The sequence below is a fragment of the Ambystoma mexicanum genome, chromosome 6p, assembly GCF_040938575.1.
Source record: "Ambystoma mexicanum isolate Mex_15411 chromosome 6p, UKY_AmexF1_1, whole genome shotgun sequence".
NCBI classification, from domain to species: Eukaryota; Metazoa; Chordata; class Amphibia; order Caudata; family Ambystomatidae; genus Ambystoma; species Ambystoma mexicanum.
The window spans coordinates 448,060,691-448,082,697 of NC_090935.1; positions in this window are offsets into that span (position 1 = coordinate 448,060,691).

Here is a 22,007-nt window from a genome sequence, read left to right on the forward strand (position 1 = left end):
TTGCGCCGTGCACACCTCATGGCTGAATGCACTGACATTTTTCGCAACATGCTTCCAGTGGGTATCACGTTGGGCAGCCGTAGTCTGACTATTGGCACCCACTAGCATATCACGCATGTGGCCCTGCATGTAGCACACGAGGAAGTCCAGTTCCTGGTTGCAGAAAGGCTTCTTCCTCGATGTGCAGGAGGTCGTGGCTGTGTGTGAGGTCCCAGCCTGTGCTGCAGGTGCAACCTTCCTCCTCTTGGAATGTGGCTCAGACCCTGGCAGGCTAATGCCGCCTCGACCAGTATGGCCAGTGGGTTCGGTGGATTGAGCCAAGGGAGTGGCAGGTGGAGGGGCGACCAAAAGCCTGACTTCTGTCAGTGGCAGCTGGGTGCCCTCTAATGGACCCTGCACAGCAACATCCGCTGTGGCAGGGTCATTGACCGCAACTGTCCTGGTTGGCAGACTCACAATCGGGGTGTTGTTGGGTGCATCTGCCCCTGCACTTGCCAACACCCAGCTGTTTGGGGGAGCAGATGACATAACTTCCCCAGGTACACGTTTCTTGGTCAGGGCAGCCCTGCGTGCCCCTACGGTTTCCCCCCTGGCCTGTTAGAAATCTTCCAAGGGCTCCTCCAGTGCCAACGCAGGCTGCGCTGGCAGACCCTGAGCCTGGGTGGCGGTGTCCACAGCTGCACCTGCAGCTACCACTACCCTTGGGCCCGTGGCAGTCGATGGAACGGACTGCCGGGTCACACGGGCGCCAGTGCCAGATGCAGAAGCTGCATCTCCCGGAACCACAGGGGGTGGTGGCATGACTGCACCGACACATGGCACGACATCGTGCTCAAGTGGCGCACCCTTGCCTCTTCCCCCTCAGCGGCTGCCCTGGAGTCCCCCTACTCCCTGGTCACCCCGGCCACGTCCCTGACCACGCCCGCCACGGGGAGTACTCCCAGCTGAGGCACCCCTCACCTTTCGTGGCCTTCCAACCATGGCACAGATGGTGTAGTGCCGGCACAGATGGCGTAGTGCCAATGGGAGGTGTACACCACAATTGACCTGGGCAATTGGGGTGAAGGGGGTGGGAAGCAAGATGTTAACAGCCCTCCTGCACCTGCAAGGCTGTATGTGACCCCGGTGATGTATTGACGGGCCACGCAACGCTCAGGCCCCCCAAAACTGCTGGAAAACCATGCACGCAACCCTGCAGCCTACGTGCGTGGAATCAACCTCCTGCAGTACGCGGTGGCACCCAGTAACACAAAAATCGCGTACGCGTGGGACATGCAGGCTACTATGACATCAAAAACGGTGCACTACACAGGGGCACCCGCAGTGGGAAAAATAGCGTGCGCGACTCACCATCTGACTAGCGCAATGCTGAAAAACACGCGTAGCCCGTCCCCCCGCCAAAAGAAGAGATACGTCTTTGATAGCTGTGAAGTTGTGATGGCGCACGAAACAACAGGAAGCAGCAACACACGTCGGTCTCCACGAAAGGCACGTACAGCAAACTGCTGGCCCCGTTCACCTTTAACCCATGCTGAGGGAAATGCCCGCGCGTGTCACGTCACTTACGCGCGTAGGCCCTTTCCTCGGTTTACACGCATTCACACTGGGACATGCATTTTTTTCACGCGCGCGCTAATCCACAATGCCCACGTCACGGGGGAAACACCCGTGCATGCCCCCGCACTTCACGTCACATAAGCGCTTACACGCGAAGGGCCTTTGGTCCAATGAAATCGCTGACGTGCTCATGCGCTAAGGGTCTTTCCTCGAATTACACGGTGACGTGCAAGATTTTCACGTGCCAAATCACTCCGTATCAAACTGGCCACGTCAAAACACACGGAAGACCACACTCCTGCCCTGAAGGCCATTTCCCTGCCCCCCAGAACCCCGAGCACGCTCCCACCTGCCATCTGCTGCTGCCTGCCTGCCTGCTGCCCATGTGCCCTGCTATTTGCTGCCTGCACATCAGCCAGGGGTGCAGTTGCTGTGACCACCCCTGCTGGAACTGAAGACTCCCGACTGGGATACCATCGCTCCACAGCCTAGCCCCAGGACCCAGTTGCCCAGCCACACCTGCCTCTGGGGTTGCCATGTCGGGCACACCACCATCTGAGACCACTGGCAACCCCCAGCCAGAGAGGCAGAGGGCCACCAGCTTCACTGCCACCGAAGTTGGTGACCTGGTGGAGCAAGTCCTGGGGCAGTATGATGCCCTCTTCGGAAGTTTGCACGCTGACAAGGAAGGACGGACCAGGATCTGGACGGACATCGTGACTGCCATCAACGCGGAGGGGGTGGCAGTCTGCAAATTCCAACATGTCAAGAAGCGCTGGGAGGACTTCAAGTCCAGGACCCTCAACAGGCCCGGCACCTCTTGAAGGCAGCGGATGCTAAGGGGCGCCGGGGCCACCTGTCGGAACACCAGATGAGGGTCCTGGAACGCATATGCCCAGCGTCCCAAGTCCTTGAGAGGCAGACCCGTCTGGAGTCGACCGGTAAGTGTACATGGATACTGATTGGAAGCTGTGCACGTGGTGGTGTGCCAGTAGTGTGCAGGTTGCACATGTGGTTTTGTAGGGCCATGTATGGATGTGTATGTATAGGGCCATGAGGCTAACACATGTGAGTCCTCTGATGTGTGAGACACATGGATGGTGTATGTGTGGGTAAGCATTCAGGCCAAATGCATATGTTTGAGCACACATGTTTGAATGACTGTTTTTGTAAGTTGGCATGGTAGTGGTGTCACACATGGATGTTGGTTCCAGCTGCATGTATCTGCACCGTGTACATGTGCATGTGTGTGTATTTGACAAGGGTGCAACAGTGATGCAACATGGATGCATGTGACACTGATATGTAGAAGGCTGATTGCCAGATGTGACATGGATGCCGATCTCATCACTGTGACAGTTGGTGGAGGTGTACACATGCATGTAAGTGTGGTGGCTTGTGTGCATGTCTAGTGCACTCCCTGTGTTTCATGTGATGTCTGGCTCATCTTTGGCTGCTCATGCTGTTGTATGTGTATGGATGGTGCTGGCCGTTGTGATATGGCTGTGGAATAGCTCATGTGTGTGATTTCAAATGACATGTGTGTTGGGGATTTTGATGCTATGTCTGAAGTTTGACACTGCCACTCATGTGTAACTATCATGTGTGTATCAGTCCATTGTACAGTGCCCTGATGCCTGTCTCCTATCTCTCCCTGTCTGCAGCATCAACTGATGAAGAGGGCGGAGAGGGTGCTGTGGAGCCCAGCGGCAGGGATCGCACCGCCAGCCGGAGACGCAAGGCCCGGCTCCCCTCCCAGGTTGTGATTTCGTCGGCGAGTGAGGAGTCCGGTGCCATGTCCCAGGCCGCAGCTGCCGAGGGTAGGTACAAGAGGCGGAGGTCGGAGTTGGACTCCTCGGCACCAGAAGGGGCAGCTGAGACACCACAGGGCCCGACGGAGGTAGATGGCATGGAGTCACCCAGGTTGGTGGGGGGTTTGGTGGAGGAGGAGGCTATGCAAGGGACAGAGACGGGGTCTGGAGGTGGGGATTCCACTGGTGCTAGTGGTGCAGTGCAGGGGCAGGCACAGGAGGCAGCACAGGCTGCCGCGGAGGTGCCTGTGTGTAATCCTGTCCCCGATCCTGTCACTGCATCATCCCGCACCAGCAGGGATGCCTACGTCCAGACCCGTTCTCAGGGAGGGTATCGTCTTACACCAACTGGCCTTCCTCTCCCTGTGGATGTGGCTATCTGGCGCCAGGTTGAGCCTGTCCTGGGTGGGGTGGCGTTCCGTCAACGTGCCATGCGAGCTGACCTGCAGTCTTTTCATGAGGAGACTGCACGTCTTCTCGCATGGCTCGTTGACTGCGTTGACCCACTGGGACAGCTCACCAGGGCCGGATTCCTCCGTTTTCTGGACCTTGTTCCGAACCCCTCCTCAACTGAACCCCCTATTCACCAGTCGTCCTCCGTGCCATCTTCCCACCCATGTGTCACCTGGGTACCCTGTGGAGCTGCCTCTGACCCTGCGGCCAGGCTGGTGGAGGACACATTCCTGCCACAGTCGGGAGTCGGACGTCCAGCAGGAGTGGCCACATCAACAACTGCACCCCAGCCGGAGGAGGATGTGCAGGCAGCAGGAGCCAGGGCACAGGCAGAGGCACAGCAGCAGCAGCAACAAGGTGGGAGTCATGATGGCTTGGGGCCTTCAACATCGGAGGGGCAGGCATCGGCCAGAGGGCAGGAGGACCCAGGACGGGAAATGGCTTCCATGTGGCAGCGGTTGGGCCATGCTATAGATGGGGAGTGGCAGCGGGCGGAAGAGGCACGCTCATGATAGTCAGGGCGGAGAACTCCATGCATAGGGCCCTGAGGCGGGCCGAGTGCCTCGAGGCCATTCACAGGGACCTGGAGGTCCAGATGTCATCGTCCCTGCGAACCCTCGGGCCAGGTAAGAGGAACTCCTCCGGGACATCGAGCAGGAGTTCGATGATGCCCTGGCCCGGGAAATCAGAAAGTGAGCCATTGGACTAGCCCGCTGCCATTGTAAACAGTTATATAGTGTTAGGTTTCCTTTTGTTTTTCTTTTCATTTGGGGCGCTTGGACAATGCCCCACCCTTTTGTATATAGTTCATTATGTAGGGTTTTTGTAGGTTTCCTTTCAATGGTTGGGCTCATGGACCCTGGCTTTGTACTTTGTATATAGTTCCACAATGGATTTCACTTCATTTGCCATTTTTTTTAACCATGGATCAATGGATTTTTCGTTTTTTTCACTTTGGATTTGATTTGACGGACAGACTCTTTGGACCCATTTGCTTTTGGATTGATTTTTATTCTGGTTTTACACATCTTCTTTTTCATATTTTGGACATTCAGCTTTGTATTTATTATTTACATTATTGTGTGATTTCATTTAATTCCCTTGCTTTTGTGTCCAATACATTTTTATTTGAAACTTCATTGTGTGGTATGCTTTCCTTGGTTTCCTGCATGTCACGATGCATGTTTTCTCATTCACTTGCACCCATTGTGTGTGTGTGATGGACATGTATTGATGTGCATTCTTGCCATTTGGGATGTTTCATGTGATGGGGATTTCAATGTGGGGTGTATGTAATACTTGGTTGTGTGTTTCGACTGGGGTTGCGTGTGTTGGGATTTGGGTGGCCATTAGGCCCATGATTGTGGATCGTGATGACATGTTGGGGGGGACATGAGTCGGGGCCTGCTTGCAGGTGCCCGGCACTGCTGGGGGGTGGGGTGCAAGGGGACATGAGTGGGACATGAGTGGGGGCCTGCTGGCAGGTGCCCTGCACTGCTGGGGGGTGGTGGTGCAAAGGGACATGAGTGGGGCATGAGGGGGGGCCTGCTGGCAGGTGCCCTGCACTGCTGGGGGGTGCGGGTGCAAGGGGACATGAGTGGGGGCCTGCTGGCGGGTGCCCTGCACTTCTGGGGGGTGGGGGTACAGGGGGAGATGAGTGGGACATGAGTGGGGGCCTGCTGGCACGTGCTCTGCACTGCTGGGGGGTGGGGGTGCAAGGGGACATGAGTGGGACATGAGTGCGGGCCTGCTGGCAGGTGCCCCGCACTGCTGGGGGGTGGGGGTGCAAGGGGACATGAGTGGGGGCCTGCTGGCAGGTGCCCTGCAATGCTGGGGGGTGGGGGTGCAAGGGGACATGAGTGGGGGCCTGCTGGCAGGTGCCCTGCACTGCTGGGGGTGGGGGTACAAGGGGACATGAGTGGGGGCCTGCTGGCAGGTGGGGGTGCAGGGGGACATGAGTTGGGGATCAGTAGTGCAAGCGGACATGTGGCTTGGCTGTGGTGCATGCCCATGGTGGATGGGCTACCTGCAGGACATGACCAGGGGTCCGGGGTAGTCCCCTGTGGTGTGGTCTGCCTGCAGCGGCCGTGGAGGGTGTAGAGGGAACACCTGGGAGGACCCACACTGCCAAATCACGTGTAGGACTCCCAGCGCGAAATTCACGTACCCCGCTCTGACAGCTAAATCGCGTGTGAAACTTCCAGCGAACCCCAGTAATACACTTACCCCACTCGCACAGGGCCTATCGCGTGTGAAACTTCCCGCGAATCCCAGTAATTCCAGTACCCCACTCGCACAGGGCCTATCGCGTGTGAAACTTCCCGTGAACCCCAGTAATACACGTACCCCACTCGCACAGGGCCTATCGCGTGTGAAACTTCCCACGAACCCCAGTAATACACGTACCCCACTCGCACAGGGCCTATCGCGTGTGAAACTTCCCGCGAACCCCAGTAATACACGTACCCCACTCGCACAGGGCCTATCGCGCGTGAAACTTCACGCGAACCCCAGTAATACAGGTACCCCACTCGCACAGGGCCTATCGCGTGTGAAACTTCACGCAAACCCCAGGAATATTGGCCCTGTGCGAGCGAGCGGGGTACGTGTAGTTCTGGGGTACAGTGTGAAGTTTTACACGCGAAAGGGCCCTGTTGAGCGGAGTACGTGTATTCCTGGGGTTTGCAGGAAGTTTCACCTGCGATTTCAGCAGGGTACGTGTATTCCTGGGGTTCACGTGAAGTTTCACCCGTGATATCAGCAGGGTGCGTGTATTCCTGGGGTTCCTGGGGTTCGGACATGAGTGGGGTCCTGCTGGCAGGTGCCCTGCACTGCTGGGGGTGGGGGTGCAAGGGTACATGAGTTGGTGATCAGTAGTGCAAGGCGACATGTGGCTTTGCTGGGGGGCATGCCCATGTGGGTGGGCTGCCTGCGGGACATGACCAGGGGTGCAGGGTAGTCCCCTGTGGTGTGGGCTGCCTGCAGGGGTCGTGGAGGGTGTACAGGGAACACCTGGGAGGACCCACACTGCCAAATCACATGTAGGGCTCCCCAGCACCCCCGAAATACACAAACCCTGCTGAAATCGCGTGTGAAACTTCCTGCGAACACCGTAATACACGTACCATGCTCCAATCGCGTGTGAAACTTCAGGCGAACCCCAGTTATACCCGTACCCTGTTGAGATCGCGGGTAAAACTTCCCGCGAACCCCAGGTATACACTTCCACCACTCGCACAGGGCCTATCGCGTGTGAAACTTCCCGCGCACCCCTGAAATACACATACCCTGCTGAAATCGCATCTAACACTTCAAGCGCACCCCTGAAATACATGTACCCAGGCCAATCACGTGTTAAACTTCCCGCGCACCCCTGAAATGCACGTACCCCGCTCACACAGGACCAATCGCGTGTGAAACTTCCCGCGAACCCCAGTAATACACGTACCCCGCTTACCGTGCTGGTACAGGGTTAGCACAGCCCTTTGCGCTGGATTGGGGATTTTGATGGCTTTTCCCTGCGCGAGGGGTGTTCTTGGGGGCGTAACTGGTGCTGCTGCAGGGTCGCTGCATCATTATACCAGGCACTGTGGATGCAGAGACAGCTCCCTGCCATTGTAGATACTTTGATCTAGACCCCCTGTTTCTACTTTCACAAAGTATGGATCAAAGAAGTCGAAAAAGGTATCCTTACCCTCAAACCGTCTAATTGTCATGGTGACCCATGTCCAGCCCAAATCATAAAAGATGCTGCCCGTGAATGATCCCCCTTCATCACTAAACTTATAAACACCTCATTCTCATCAGGCACTATACCTAGGAACCTGAAACACTCCTGGGTCCTCCCCTCCTTAAAAAACAATCCCATGACCCATCCATCCCCACTAACTTCCGCCCCATAACCACAGCGCCATTCCTACTCAAAATCTTGGATAATATTGCATATCTACAAATCCAGCATCATCTGGAACAGAACCACCTACTAGGAGCTCGACAGTACGGCTTCAGACCTCAACATGGTACTGAGACTGCGCTCATAGACCTCTAGCCACAAATAGACGCACTGAGAGATGAATGTAAGACGGCACTCTTGCTACTCCTCGATCTCTCAGCCACTCTTGCTACTCCTCGATCTCTCAGCCACGTTTGATTTGGTAGACCTCTCGATACTTTGCAACCACCTGGACTCCGCACCCCACTTCTCTCAGGATAACAGGACAATGCAAGTTTTCTCTCCTCTAGCAGCTGCGGACCCCGCGCCCATATTGTGTGGTGTGCCCCAGGGCTCCTGCGTATCTCTTACTCCGTACAACATCTTCATAAAGCCCCTTTCGATGATCTAGATGGTCTAGGTATCACCTACACAAATTACGCTGATGATACACAGGTCCTCATCTCGTTGACGGGAGGTTATGACAAGGATTTGGCCTTTGTGAACAGAGTATACCTCATCATCCAGGCAGGGATAGCATCTCACGGTCTATGCCTGAATGATGACCAAAAGAACTCCTCAGTCTAGGTACCCCATCCAACATCAAAAAATTAGGTCCGAACTACTCATCCTTCATAATTGACAACAACATCATTACTGTGGCTAAGGTAGTTAAAATCCTCGGCTTCTACATAGACACCATGCTACCCTTTGGTAAACAAGTAAATGCTATGGCCTCAGCCACTTCCTACACCTGCAAGCTAATCCGAGAAGCCAAGCCTTTCCTCTCACCCAACAACTGTATTGCTTTAGCGAGAGCCCTTATCTTATCCATATTGGACTATTGTAATGCCTTCTATATAGGCAGCAACAAATACATCACGTCCAAAATTCAGACCCTTCAGAGCAATGCCTTAAGAGCTGCCCTAAGCTTCCCCAAAAATGCCTATATATCTGACCTCAGGAGATCCGTCAATTGGCTTTCTACGAAAGACAAGATCTTCCTCAAAACTGCATCTTTGACACATAAATGTCTTAACCAGTCAGCCCCACAATACCTCACAGCTAGATTCACTAGACAAACAGCCTCTCGCCCCCTAAGAAAAGTCAATTATAACCTTCTATTAGTACCCAGATTGAAGCGTATTAATCTGGTGGGAGTAGCTTCCCCGTTAAAGCAGCACAAAACTGGAACTCCCTCCCCCCTGCCTTAAGGGAAGATCTACCATGCCTACAAGTTAGATCTAGTCTCATTCACTGGCTAAAGGAACATGACGTCTGACCTTACCTCACCTGCAACCTCCTAGCATTTATTGTATATATGTGACCTCACTGCTTTTGTTATATGTATGTGTCTCACACTTATTCTTTGTATTTATTGTATATAACTATTTGCCTTGCCTGTTGTTCATGCATACAGCATTGTAACCATAGCTGTATTTATACCTGTCTACTATGTAACATAAGCTTAACAACCCTCTTTATGCCTTCGCGCCCTAATGCCTTTGGGTCTGGTGTGCAATATAAATAATAAAACAAACATACATGCATTGTTATCACCTCTGCTCCTCCCATCCCAAATCATGGTAAAGCCCTAGTGCATCTCCCCTTTATCACTCTGGGAACTCAGGTGTCCATAAATTACGTGATCGGGACACCACTCTTATGTTTGAATTTCACTTATTTATTTGTCACTGGAGCACAGTGCCTGCAGTTCAAATAGGATAACTGCTCTTTGGGTGAGGGTAGTAGTGCTCAGAATTTTCACCAGGCCTCTCATCATCACAGAAACCCAAGCCCTGGTCACACATTTTCAACCTTCAAAAGGGACACCTCCGCCCTTCCTCCCTGGAACTAAAATTCCTTTCCCCGCTCATCTGAGTTCTGCAGAAGTACTCAATTAACTGTAATCGGCACAGCATGGCTGCCTCTGGCCTTGGCAGCATAATATCTTTCTAAGGGATGGGAGGGGAAATTGTCTCTGGATCATCTGGACAGAGCCGCAGCTCCACGTTAGGCCTGTTTCTCGTATTTTCACAAAGGCATCCTATAACGTTCCATAAAATCCAACATGGCAAGCCCCTAGAGCTTGCCTTTACTGCAATACTTCTCTGACTCCATCTTTTTTGCCTACTTATGTCAGCAACCTACTTGCACATTTCTTAAAACTTAACACTGTATATTTCCAGTAAATGCAAAATATATCACCCTATCTTAACCCTCAGCATATGCAACGTAAATACATTGTTGTGCTTTCTATATGTCTATTTGGTGTTACTAATATGTATCAAAGCTTACTCCAAATGGATGCAGGCACATTCTGCCACACCCAGCAAGGACTGCTAGCACTAGATCTCCAGCTCGTATGTTTTCAACAGTCTAACAGGGTAATTCATAGAATTTCGCAGAAAAGTGTCGCAAGCGGCTGGCGCAGAGTGTCCGCGTGCGATTGTCTGCGCCAGGCACGTGCGCTAAAACCGATTTCCGCGCACAGCGTATTCATGGATTTTAGGCTCCCAAACCAGCCGTGGCGCAGAGTATCGCAGCGACCCTGCAGCAGCGCCAGTAACGCCCCCAAGAACGCCCTCGCGCAAGGAAAAGCCATCAAAATCGCTAAATCATCGCAAAGGGCTGCGCTAACCCTGGACCAGTCTACAGGGCTGCCAAACAAGGAACGCAAAGCGGGTAACGTGCATATCAGGGGTAAACGTGAAGTTATACACGCGATTAGCCAGGGTACGTGTATTACAGGGGTACGCGTGAAGTTCTACACGCGATTAGCCAGGGCACGTGTATCAGAGGGGTACGCAGGAATTATCACACGCGATTTGGCTGGGTACGTGTATTACAGGGGTACACGGGAATTATCACACGCGATTTGGCTGGGTACGTGTATTACAGGGGTACACGGGAAGTTCTACACGCAATTCGGCTGGGTACGTGTATTACAGGGGTGTGCGGGAATTATCACACGCAATTAGGCTGGGTGGGTCCTCACAGGTGTTCCCTGTACACCCTCCACGGCCCCTGCAGGCAGCCCACAAAACAGGGGACTACCCTGCACACCTGCTCATGTCCCCCTGCACCCCCACCCCCCAGCAGTGCAGGGGCAGCCTCCACCAGGCCCCCACTCATGTCTCCCACCACCACCACCCCCCAGCATCCAGGGGCACCCTCCACCAGGCCCCCACCCATGTCTCCCACCACCCCCACCCCCCAGCCACCAGGGGCACCCTCCACCAGGCCCCCACTCATGTCTAACCCAGCATTGCAGGGGCAGCCTCCACCAGGCCCCCACTCATGTCCCCTATCACCCCCACCCCCCAGCAGTGCAGGGGCACCCTCCACCAGGCCCCCACTCATGTCCCCTATCACCCCCACCCCCCCGCCACCAGGGGCACCCTCCACCAGGCCCCCATCCATGTCTCCCACCACCCCCACCCCCCAGCCACCAGGGGCACCCTCCACCAGGCCCCCACTCATGTCTCCCACCACCCCAACCCCCCAGCAGTGCAGGGGCACCCTCTACCAGGCCCCCACTCATGTCCCCTATCACCCCCACCCCCCAGCAGTGCAGGGGCACCCTCCACCAGGCCCCCATCCATGTCTCCCACCACCCCCACCCCCCAGCCACCAGGGGCACCCTCCACCAGGCCCCCACTCATGTCCCCTATCACCCCAACCCCCCCGCCACCAGGGGCACCCTCCACCAGGCCCCCATCCATGTCTCCCACCACCCCCACCCCCCAGCCACCAGGGGCACCCTCCACCAGGCCCCCACTCATGTCCCCTATCACCCCCACCCCCCTGCCACCAGGGGCACCCTCCACCAGGCCCCCACTCATGTCTCCCACCACCCCCACCCCCCAGCAGTGCAGGGGCACCCTCCACCAGGCCCCCACTCATGTCTCCCACCACCCCCACCCCCCAGCAGTGCAGGGGCACCCTCCACCAGGCCCCCACCCATGTCTCCCACCACCCCCACCCCCCAGCCACCAGGGACACCCTCCACCAGGCCCCCACTCATGTCTCCCACCACCCCCACCCCCCAGCAGTGCAGGGGCAGCCTCCACCACGCCCCCACTCATGTCCCCTATCACCCCCACCCCCCCGCCACCAGGGGCACCCTCCACCAGGCCCCCACCCATGTCTCCCACCACCCCCACCCCCCAGCAGTGCAGGGGCACCCTCCACCAGGCCCCCACTCATGTCCCCTATCACCCCCACCCCCCCGCCAACAGGGGCACCCTCCACCAGGCCCCCACTCATGTCCCCTATCACCCCCACCCCCCAGCAGTGCAGGGGCACCCTCCACCAGGCCCCCACTCATGTCCCCTATCACCCCCACCCCCCCGCCACCAGGGGCACCCTCCACCAGGCCCCCACTCATGTCTCCCACCACCCCCACCCCCCAGCAGTGCAGGGGCACCCTCCACCAGGCCCCCACTCATGTCCCCTATCACCCCCACCCCCCAGCAGTGCATGGGCACCCTCCACCAGGCCCCCACTCATGTCCCCTATCACCCCCACCCCCCCGCCACCAGGGGCACCCTCCACCAGGCCCCCATCCATGTCTCCCACCACCCCCACCCCCCCCGCCACCAGGGGCACCCTCCACCAGGCCCCCACTCATGTCTCCCACCACCCCCACCCCCCAGCAGTGCAGGGGCAGCCTCCACCAGGCCCCCACTCATGTCCCCTATCACCCCCACCCCCCCGCCACCAGGGGCACCCTCCACCAGGCCCCCACTCATGTCCCCTATCACCCCCACCCCCCAGCAGTGCAGGGGCACCCTCCACCAGGCCCCCACTCATGTCCCCTATCCCTCCCACCCCCCCGCCACCAGGGGCACCCTCCACCAGGCCCCCATCCATGTTTCCCACCACCCCCACCCCCCAGCCACCAGGGGCACCCTCCACCAGGCCCCCACTCACGTCTCCCACCACCCCACCCCCCAGCAGTGCAGGGGCACCCTCCACCAGGCCCCCACTCATGTCCCCTATCACCCCCACCCCCCCGCCACCAGGGGCACCCTCCACCAGGCCCCCACTCATGTCTCCCACCACCCCCACCCCCCAGCAGTGCAGGGGCACCCTCCACCAGGCCCCCACTCATGTCCCCTATCACCCCCACCCCCCAGCAGTGCAGGGGCACCCTCCACCAGGCCCCCACTCATGTCCCCTATCACCCCCACCCCACCCCGACACCAGGGGCACCCTCCACCAGGCCCCCACCCATGTCTCCCACCACCCCCACCCACCAGCCACCAGGGGCACCCTCCACCAGGCCCCCACTCATGTCTCCCACCACCCACACCCCCCAGCAGTGCAGGGGCACCCTCCACCAGGCCCCCACTCATGTCCCCTATCACCCCCACCCCCCAGCAGTGCAGGGGCACCCTCCACCAGGCCCCCACCCATGTCTCCCACCACCCCCACCCCCCAGCCACCAGGGGCACCCTCCACCAGGCCCCCACTCATGTCTCCCACCACCCCCACCCCCCAGCAGTGCAGGGGCAGCCTCCACGAGGCCCCCACTCATGTCCCCTATCACCCCCACCCCCCAGCAGTGCAGGGGCACCCTCCACCAGGCCCCCACTCATGTCCCCTATCACCCCCACCCCCCGCCACCAGGGGCACCCTCCACCAGGCCCCCATCCATGTCTCCCACCACCCCCACCCCCCAGCCACCAGGGGCACCCTCCACCAGGCCCCCACTCATGTCTCCCACCACCCCCACCCCCAGCAGTGCAGGGGCACCCTCCACCAGGCCCCCACTCATGTCCCCTATCGCCCCCACCCCCCAGCAGTGCAGGGGCACCCTCCACCAGGCCCCCACTCATGTCCCCTATCACCCCCACCCCCCCGCCACCAGGGGCACCCTCCATCAGGCCCCCATCCATGTCTCCCACCACCCCCACCCCCCAGCCACCAGGGGCACCCTCCACCAGGCCCCCACTCATGTCCCCTATCACCCCCACCCCCCCGCCACCAGGGGCACCCTCCATCAGGCCCCCACTCATGTCTCCCACCACCCCCACCCCCCAGCAGTGCAGGGGCACCCTCCACCAGGCCCCCACTCATGTCTCCCACCACCCCCACCCCCCAGCAGTGCAGGGGCACCCTCCACCAGGCCCCCACCCATGTCTCCCACCACCCCCACCCCCCAGCCACCAGGGGCACCCTCCACCAGGCCCCCACTCATGTCTCCCACCACCCCCACCCCCCAGCAGTGCAGGGGCAGCCTCCACCAGGCCCCCACTCATGTCTCCCACCACCCCCACCCCCCAGCAGTACAGGGGCAGCCTCCACCAGGCCCCCACTCATGTCTCCCACCACCCCCACCCCCCAGCAGTGCAGGGGCACACTCCACCAGGCCCCCACCCATGTCTCCCACCACCCCCACCCCCCAGCCACCAGGGGCACCCTCCACCAGGCCCCCACTCATGTCTCCCACCACCCCCACCCCCCAGCAGTGCAGGGGCACCCTCCACCAGGCCCCCACTCATGTCCCCTATCACCCCCACCCCCCCGCCACCAGGGGCACCCTCCACCAGGCCCCCACTCATGTCTCCCACCACCCCCACCCCCCAGCAGTGCAGGGGCACCCTCCACCAGGTCCCCACTCATGTCCCCTATCACCCCCACCCCCCGCCACCAGGGGCACCCTCCACCAGGCCCCCATCCATGTCTCCCACCACCCCCACCCCCCAGCCACCAGGGGCACCCTCCACCAGGCCCCCACTCATGTCTCCCACCACCCACACCCCCCAGCAGTGCAGGGGCACCCTCCACCAGGCCCCCACTCATGTCCCCTATCACCCCCACCCCCCAGCAGTGCAGGGGCACCCTCCACCAGGCCCCCACCCATGTCTCCCACCACCCCCACCCCCCAGCCACCAGGGGCACCGTCCACCAGGCCCCCACTCATGTCTCCCACCACCCCCACCCCCCAGCAGTGCAGGGGCAGCCTCCACCAGGCCCCCACTCATGTCCCCTATCACCCCCACCCCCCCGCCACCAGGGGCACCCTCCACCAGGCCCCCACTCATGTCTCCTACCACCCCCACCCCCTAGCGCTGTGGGGCAGCTGCCAGCAGGCCCCCACCCATGTCCAACCCATGTCTCCCACCACCCCCACCCCCCAGCCACCAGGGGCATCCTCCACCAGGACACCAACTTCCCTGGCACTGAAGCTGGTGCCCCTCTGCCTCCTTGGCCGGGGGTTGCCACTGGTGCCAGATGCTATAGTGCCCGACATGGCAACCCCAGAGGCAGGAGTGGGTGGGCAACTGGGTCCTGGGGCTGGGCTGTGGTGCGACGGAAAAGCAGTCGGGAGCCTTTGGTTCCAGCAGGGGTGGTCACAGCAACAGCACCCCTGGCTGATGTGCAGGCAGCAAATGGCAGGGCACGTGGGCAGCAGGCAGTCAGGCAGCAGCAGATGGCAGGTGGGAGCGTGCTCAGGGCTCTGGGGGGCAGTAATTTGGCCTCCTGGGCAGGAGCGTGGTCTTTCGTGTTTGAACGCGTGGACAGCTTGATACGTAGTGAGTGATTTTGCACGTGAAAATCCCACACGTCTGCGTGTAAATCGATGAAAGGCCCTTAGCGCGTAAACGCGTATGCGCGTCTATGAAGTCACGTGCACGCGTAGGAAAAAGTTGCGTGACACGTCCGAGTGTCAAAGCGTGTTATTGGTGGAAATAGCCCTACACGCAGAAGTGTCAAAGCGTGTAATTGGTGCAAATGGACATACACGCAGAAGTGACAAAGCGTGTAATTGGTGCAAATGGACCTACACGCAGAAGTGACAAAGCGTGTAATTGGTGGGAATGGGCCTAGCACGTACACGCCGCGTAAGTGACGCTGTACGTGTGGGCCTGCATATAAGGTACGTGTAGAACACCAATTCCTTGTACTGCTTTTCGTGGAGAGCGAGTGGGTGAATTCTGTACTTCTTGTCGTTTCACACGCGATTTACTTCACGGCGTTTCAAGTTCGTACTCCCTGTTACCTCTGACAGCTTTTTCTATTTTTTCTCTTGTACTGGTTTACCTGGGCCTGTTCCCTCAAACAGTGTTCCCTTCTACTGTTGTCCTGTCTCCTCAGACAGCGTACATATCTTCTTTTGGCGGGGGTGTTGCCAACCAAACGCGCTCATTTTTCACGCTCTTTTACCTGGCAGACGGTGAGTCACGCATGTATCTAACATCTGTGCTTGCCCCGTGTGTAGCCTACCCCTTCAGAGGTCATTCTAGGCTGCGTGTGACATGCATACGTTCATTATTGTGTTACTGGGTGCCACAGCGTAGTGCAGGTTTTTCTTTCTGCACACGTGGTCTAGGAGTGGTTGCGTGTACGTCATCTCCCTTTTTTGGGCCTCCTGTGCGTTGCGTGACCCGTCATCTTTCCCCAGGGGTTACATTCAGCCTTGCTAGAGCACTAGGGTACAATTACCATCTGGTACCCAACCCCTTTGACCCCCAATTGCCCAGGACAATAGTCTACATCCACTCCCATACGCACATTAACATCAGTGCCATGGCTGGGAGGCGAGGATTCCGTAAGGGTGGCAAAGGTGGAAGAGCCACAAGTGGTGGCCGTGGTGGATCCGGTAGGGGACGTGGTCGTAACTTGCAGGGTGAGCCTGTCCCCCCATGTGTGGAGGACCAGTCACGGGCACCCATAATCCCCCCCTCCTCCCCCCTCCCGTTGAGGCTGATGTGGCTGACACCATCCATGCTCAGCCCTTGTTGGACCAGCCCATTGTGGCACCAGACCTGGCTGACTCCATGGCTGACTTCCAGGTCAGCAGGGCTACGACACGTGCGCTGGTGCACGTTGATGCCATCATGCCACGTGGATCTGGGGCAGCAAGGTCATCTGCTGCACCAAGGAGGCAGGGCGGAGAGGCTGCAGGGGCAGCTGTGGCTCCATCCACCCCAGCCCTCACACACCCAGCCAGGACAGTGTCGGTCCTAGTCCATGCTGCTGACATTCCCCCTCACACTAGAGCCAATGCCTGCACCAACTCCCATGCTGAGTGTGCAATCCCACACTCCTGATACAGAGTCCACCAGGGCTCCTGCCCCTAGTGTCCAGAGCGGCGCAGGACACTCAGGATCACCACCACCTTCCAAGCGGAAGAGGAAGAGTGCTCGTCCGGCACAGGCTGATGCCCCAGACACGGCTACACAGTCCGGCCGTCCAGGAAGCCCAGCTTCACGGATGACGAACTGAATGCACTTGTCGAGTATGTGTCCGGACATGACAACGAGATGGTCATTGTTGCAGGATCCAAGACCACACCTGCACAACGCCAGGCACACTGGCAGACCGTTGCGGACATCGTAAGTGCCCTTGGAATCGTGAGGCGCACAGCCAATGATTGCTATAAGCGCTGGAATGACCTAAAGCGCAGGGCAAAGAGTAAGCTGGCCTCAAGTCATGCCGCAACTCTAGTGACTGGAGGTGGGTCTCCAGTAGTAGACATGGAACTCACTCCACATGAGTCAGTCACTGGGACCTACGTCACGGAGGAACAGATCCAAGGCGTGGGAGATCTGGCTGATTACGAGGCATTGTCCGGTGAGTGCACATTCATGTGTGTGTCATCCATGTGCATGGTGTGTGTGTGAAGGCTTCTGTTTGTGTGCCAGGTGAGAGTGTGTGCGCCTGAGTCGTATGGGTCAGCCATGTGCTTCATGTAATACTTCCTGCGCAGCTGCATTTGGCCATAGCAGTATCCCTTCTGCCAACAGTAGACATCTAGCCCAACTGCACGCCAGTTGCCCTTGAAGTGTCACCTTGCCACAACATAGTGCTTATTTTTCACTGTTCATTCAGTCAGATTGTTTGCATTCCCCCACTTTTACTAGCCATGTCGCTGTCCACTAGTCACATGTCTGACATGGCTATGGTAAAGTGGAGTGACTTTGTTACCTGGATATCATTTGTACACACATGTCCCTGTGCAATTGGACCATTTCAGACTGGCAGCTCCAGGTGAAAAATCTGACCTGTTAGAATTAGAAAAGCAATTACATGCGGGAACTGGACTGAATGAATAGGTGCTGCCTTCCTCTCCATCTTCACTCAATAGCAATGGTACATGCCATCTGTGTGATGGCATGTGTGTTTCACCTGGCAATCACAGGCCAATGTGTGATGCCACTGCCAGGCAGCATGCAGAAAATGTGTTCATCTTCCATCTTGGTGTCATCAGTGTGTGCCATTTGCCTGCACTTCATACGCAGTGAGGGTGCATGCATGGGAGGGTTTTAGTCATGTGGGACATGTGTCAATCAAGTACTGGTTCTCTTGCTTCTCAGCCCTCATCGTGTGCCATGGTGCTAATGCCTGTTTCCATTTCTTTGTTTTCATGTCTTTGCAGGGGAAGACGCACCTGATACTGCTGGGGTTGTGGAGATGGTGCAGACCCAGGAGGTGTCCGAGGGCCGACCAACCACCAGTGAGGGACGTGGTGTGGTGGTGGGGGAGAACCCACAAGTGCTGCAGGTCGTGCTCTCAAGGGGTGTCTCTGGCTGCACCTCCCCCGAGCTGTACTCAGGTGTTGATTCGGATGAGACCTACGTGCCGTCGCAGGTGAGTGTTCCAGGGAGGGATTCTGTTCTGTCTCACCCACCTGCACCAGGGTCAGAACCCTCCATGGGGATGTCAGTGTTGGCAGCTACGCCTTTGGTGGTTACGGATGCAGAGTCACACTCCGCGACATCTGATACTGTTCCTGGGCCAGCAGATCAGAGGGGGAATGCAGTCCTGCAGCCTCAGGCAGTGCCGGCACAGCAAGGCGCAGTTCGCCTTGCCCCAGACAGGTGTGGTGCCCGCCGACGTGGTGGCCGTACGCCACCTGGCAATACCGCATGGGAGCAATCCATTTACGGTATGGCAACCTAACAGGCTGCATCATCCGAGATGATGGCTCAGGCCATGGATAGGGTGGCCACTTCCATTGTCCCCCCAGAAAGGCTGATGGAGCGACTAGAGCAGGCAACCGACTCCATCTGCCAGTCACACAGGGAGGACATGTTGGGGTCCAACAGGGACAGGCGGGCGGCACTGGCGACTCTGCAGGAGGCCATCTCCATTGAGTCCCAGGGCCACAGGGAAGCCCTGAGGCAGGAGCTCCTTCACCTCAGGACGACTCTTGTTGAGCTTGAGGCTTCAACACACCAGAGGACAGAACAGCAGCTGGAGCGTCTCACCCGTACGCTCTCAGCTGAGATGCAGGCAACGAGGGCGGAGGTCCGGGCATCCCGTGAGTTGTTGCATGGGGACCTCCGCACACTCATCCTCCAGAACCAGACCTACCACACCCGCATGCTTGCAGCCATGGAGGAGCAGACTAGGGCCTTGCGTGGGCTGCCTCCCATAGTGCAACCACCTCCGGATGCAGCTGCACAGGGTGATAATAGCGACAGCAGTGATACTCCCACAACAGGGTAGCCGTGTGGGCCATGCGCCCATGGAGGTGTTTTATTTTCCCAGGATCCACGCAGGTGGGTTCTGGTGTGCATCCTGTCCTCGGACCTCCTGGGTGGCCTCCCCAACCCCCCCGGGCCCATCAATGGCAATTTTTGATTGTTTCTTATTTTTATTTTTATTTTTATTTATTTTATTCCCTATTTTTTTGGGACGATTTGTTGGCTTCCGTGGTTCCTGTGGGCATACGCTGCATTGTGGCTGGGCACATGCAGGCTTGTAATGTATTTGGTTCAGATGCTTGGGTTTGAGTCACACACACCCCTCCTGCTTCCCGTTTCCATGGGCTTGCAAAGGGTGTGCCGAAGTGACAGTGAATTACACAGTGACGTTGGACTCCCATGAGCTGTGTGGGCAGTCTGTAGTCAATACTGTGTATACATTCCTAGTGCATATTGCTGTTGTGTTGTACACTGTATGTTGCATTGATGTGTAACTCATCTTCTGTGTCTACCTCCCATTTTGCAGGTCCCTTCCTCATGTCTACACAAGGACCTCTAGTCTGGAGATGGGGTCCATGTTGGCAGCAGTGCACCTACAACTCTACATGGCGCCAACACTGCACAGTTGGTAGTGGTGGGAGTGCAGGCATTTCCAGGTGGTGAGACTACTAATATGTAACATTTGTGATGTCATGTTAATGGTAGTACGTGCTCAAGTATGTTGTTGGTCCGGCATTGCTGTGAGCATTTCAGGTGTTGCAGGTTTCTAATAGGGACACTGTACATAGTGACACTAGTGTCATGTTGTGGGGATTACTTTGTTTACCTGCAAATAGCATGACATGGCACGGTGTGTCGTGTGGCGGTGCTGGGGTTGGGTTGGCTGACATGGCACTGTCCTCTTGTTGCATTTTGCAAGTGGGTATTCTTTTTAGCTGCTTGAATGTGTAACTCCACAAAACTGCATTGGTGGTGTCTGTGTGGGTAGGGATGCACACATTGTGACACTACCAGGTGAACAATCTCAGGCTGATATGGTATTCACGGTTCATTCTCCAGACATTCAGGATCAGTGTCAGGTTGAGTCATCATTGATTGTCAGATGGAATGTGCCAGGGCAGTGTGCACTCCACAGGGGTGTGATTTCTATGTGAAGTAATTAGCCACTAGCTGTGTACGGGCTGCCTCCCCCGTGGCCTTTCCCCTCCCATGCGCAGCGGCTGTGCATGTGGTTGGGGATGTGGGGCCACCACCATGTCCACGGCCAGGCCCCGGCATGTTGCAACGTTGTGCAGGACACATGCTGCCACTAGGATCCTGCACACTACTGGGGGAGCGTATAACAGCTGGCCGCCAGAACGGTCAAGGGAGCGAAAGCGTGACTTTAGCACTCCGAATGTGCGCTCCACTATGCCCCGGGTCGTAATGTGGGCTGTGTTATATCTTACCTCGGGTGGCGTGGTGGGGTTCCGAATTGGCGTGATCATGTGGGGGCTGACAGGGTAGGCACTGTCCCCTGTGGAGGTGGTGATTGGTATCATTGGTGGGGTTGTGACCTTGCTCAGTATCCAACATGCATGCATGTGCAGTGGCGTACATACTCACCAAGCAGCCATGTATCGCCATGCCGCCCAGCTTCTAGGTCCCGGCTTAGGGTGGACATTCGGTAAATGAAGCTGTCGTGGGTGGACCCGGGATAGTTGGCATATACTGAGGTGATGATTCGCTTGGCATTACATGCTACCTGCACGTTGATGGAATGCCAGTGCTTGCGGTTCCTATAGATGTGCTCAGATGCCCTGGGGGGACGTAGAGCCACATGGGTGCAGTCGATGGCACCTAGCACTTTGGGGAATCGTGCCACACCGTAAAAATCCAGGGCGGCAGCATGCCTTTCTGCAGGTGTTCTGGGCAGGTATATGTGCCTGCGGACTGATGGGCGTGCAGTGATGATTTTCAAGACCTGGTGTAGGCAGCGTGACTGGGTGGCCTGTGACACCCCACCCACTATGGCACTTGTCCGCTGAAATGATCCAGTGGCTAAGAAGTGCAGTACATTGAGGACCTTCTCCAGGGGGCTGAGTGCTTGGGAGCACAGGGTGGGTGATGTGAGGTCATCCTCCCACTCACTCACCAGGTCCAGTATTATGTGTGGTGGAAACCTGTACTTCCCATACACCTGGTCATCAGGCATCCCGAAAAGGCTGGTTCTGGGTGTGAATATTCTGGCCCTGACTATCCTCCTCCTCCTCCTTTGGTAGCCCACTGCCACTGCTGCTAGGAACGGTATGTTCATCCTGGCGTCTGAGCTTGTTATTGTTAAAGTGCGCAAATTTATGCTTTGCGCGTGTTCTAGGCGAGCGTGTGACCCGCGCACCCCTGGAATCCAGTTCCCAGTCCAATAGCGTGTGGAAATTCCCACGCACCACGGGATACAGGTGCGCTGACGTACTTGCGTGTGTAAGTGCCCGCGCACCCATGAAATACACGTACATAGGCCAATCGCGTGTACGCGCACTTTTGTCCAATTACACGCTGACGTGCAGTATTTCCACGTGTGCTCCGTCATCACGTGCTGAGTGGGGAACACCCGTGCGGGTCACGTCACAGACGCGCTTAGGCGCTGAGGGACTCTGGTCCAATAGAATCGCGTATGCGTGCTGACGCGCTTACGCGCTAAGGGCCTTTCCTCGGATTTCACGCTGACGTGCAGGATTTTCACGTGCCAAATCACTCCGTATCAAGCTGGCCACGCGAAAACACACGGAAGACCACGCTCCTGCCCAGAAGGCCGAGTTACTGCCCCCCAGTGCC